Source organism: Cornus florida, unplaced genomic scaffold, assembly GCF_030987335.1.
Source record: "Cornus florida cultivar Cherokee Brave unplaced genomic scaffold, ASM3098733v1 CherokeeBrave_3.0.0_Hap2_Chr05, whole genome shotgun sequence".
NCBI lineage: Eukaryota > Viridiplantae > Streptophyta > Magnoliopsida > Cornales > Cornaceae > Cornus > Cornus florida.
In genome coordinates, this window is record NW_026775575.1 from 61150498 (window position 1) to 61153389 (window position 2892).

Consider the following 2892-nt stretch of genomic DNA (forward strand, 5'->3'; position numbering starts at 1 on the left):
GGGTTGTGTATGTTATGTTTAAAACCCGCACGATTAGCTAAAATAAATAAATAAATAAATAAATTATAGACGAACAGCTAGTCTGGCCGAGCATTCATTCATTCTTTGAATGCTGGATAGTAGAATCCATGAGAGTCCCAATGCATTACATTCAGGGATACGCATTCATCAATAAGACTGTTCGATTTGGCCTAAGTATCATTTTCTTATATGTAAAGACTTAATAATAAATAATAATAAAAAAATCATTGGAGGCAGAGATTCCACTTCACTAATACAGCTGTGAGTGGAGTATATATATCGTCTATCCATAATGAAAGAAAAAAATAAAATAAAATAAAGTACAGCAATACCTCTTGAGGTTTGCCAAAAGAACAGTCAGATGAAATTTACTTTGTTTTGGGACAATGACACCCCCTAATGGTATTTGCAAGTCAAACAGAGCGTTAAAACATGTGAAAAGGCAACATTATCCTTCATTATTTTATTAATCTTAATTATAAAATATTAAAATAAATGACCAAATTACCCTCAATAACCAGATTTTGTTGCCGCTACCACACCAAACTCCACAACCACTAACACATAATCTCCCCGCAACCACCATCATCCCTGTCCCTAAACCATCACCTTTGCCTTCAAGCTCTCCAACGGAAGGGAAGGATCAAGCTTTTGGTATATCACCAAGGCAATGTCAGCAACTTCAAAAACACCATGGCAATGTCAGCTGATGAGCACTAAAAAGTGCATATTTAAACCCTTTAAGCTCGAGTATTCTAGGACCTTTATCTATCCTATTTTTCCGTTTTAGACTAATTTCATGTTATTGCCCTTTTTAGGCGCTTATCCCCAAAATAAGTCAATTTAGCCAAATTAGAGCATAAAAAAAGCAATCTCAAGCTAAATGGAAGAAAAAAGCAAAATGGTGGAAAATAACAAGTTTTGATCGATAAGACCAATTTTTGATCGATCTCACAGTGATCGATCTAGCCTCACCAAGATAGATCAAACCCCTTGTCCTTATCCTCAAGAATTTTCATCTTCGATCGATCCAACTTTTATTTCGATCGATCGAACTTCTTTGATCTAATCCCCACCTACCACTTTTGTCTTTTTCCCAAAATATCTCAAACTTGTTTTATTCCAAAAAAGCACTTCCAAGGTTTGGTCGATCTGGTAATACTTTGATCGATCTGGTCATACTTTAATCGATCTTATCAGAATTCGATCGATCAAATCTCCTCAATTTCGAAATAAAACAGAGTCCAGCTCATTAAAAGATGGCTGCACGAAACCTGACCATTAGGTGTTACATTGGAGCTACCTATATAAGGATTTTGAGCCATTTTTACAATATATAATCATACAACAAGAGAATAGAGGAGAGATCCTAGAGATTAGAGAGACACACACACCATTTAGGAGTTCTTCTATTCATCTAAGGTTTCCATCAAGGAGAAAAAGATCAATCCTACCATAGAGATGGCCCTTGAAGGTTAGATGACTACATCAATGAGTGGCTAAGCATCTTTTTAGGGCTAGAGTTAGCCTTAAGCATGCTTTCTAGATCTTGATGTTTTGTATTTTGAGGGGATTTATGTTGTAATTCTTGTCTTGACATTTAATTTATATATGAATCTTGTTTCTACAATGATTTGTGTTGTTTAATACTTCCAATTGATCATTTCATTCCATTCATATATCTATGTATGCTAGAATAGATGTTCATGGATTTATCTCTTGGTTTTGTGATATTGATGCATGTCTATGTGTGTTGATGTTATGAATCTAAAGATTGTCAAGGCATGGTGCTTTAATGGAATACTCTTGTGGTTTGTTTGATGGTTCATACTCATTTCTTGATGGATTGTGCCTCTACCTTAGTTTAATTAGTTTAATTTTCATGTCCCTAGTTTAGTTGTAGTGTAGTTGCCTTATTTTCCTAGATGGGAGGACAATCTATGCTTGTTGTTTGATGTTCCATGCTTATAAATGTAAGTAGTATAATTCTCTAGCTTGTTAAAGTGTTTGATTGTGAGCTTAAAGGAAGGAATAACAGCTTAGTTTGATATATTGTGCTATTCATTAGGTTGTCTAAACAATGTATACTTAATTGGTCATCCATACTTGTTGATTCAATCAATCACACATATTAGTGTTGCAACACATATCTCACCTCATTCATTACACATTGAGTATCTAGAAAAGTGATGTTTAGTGGTGGCCTCTAAATCCCAAGATCCTTCTCTCTTGTTCTCTACCCTTTATTTACTTTAATTTCTTTGTATTGAATTTGTTTACATTGTAGTTTAATTAACCAATCAAACCACCTTTTAATCACTCGACCTACTTGTCTGACCTTCTTTATATATCAACATTGCTCCCAATCCCTTGGGACAATCCCTACTCACCCTAGCTATATTAGTAGTTAGAGGTAGTAGTGGCACTTTATAAATTTAAACTTGGCCACTCTTTAACACATTTTTACTTGTTGGTTCACGACGACACCAAGTTTTGGCGCCGTTGCCAGGGATTGATTTGGCAACGCCGTGTTTTGGAAATAATTAGGAATTAGTACTCTTTTGATCGTGTCTTTACTTTACTTTATTCTGATTACTTATTGTGTTTGTTCTTGATTGGCTAGGTGCATTGAGAAAGGAAGTGAAGCAAAGGAGAATTGAAAAGGAAGGAGCTAAGCTAAGCATAAAAAGGGCAAAATTCTAAAAATTGCAAAGCATAGCAAAACTTGAAAACTAAATTGAAGTTGCTTAAGCACCTTTTGTGAGCTTTTTCTAACTCAATCTCTTGTTAAATTGTCGGCCCGCGTGGTGACAAGTTCTTAAATTCTTAGATAGATTGTCAGCCCGCATGGAGGCAATTTAATTTTTCTTA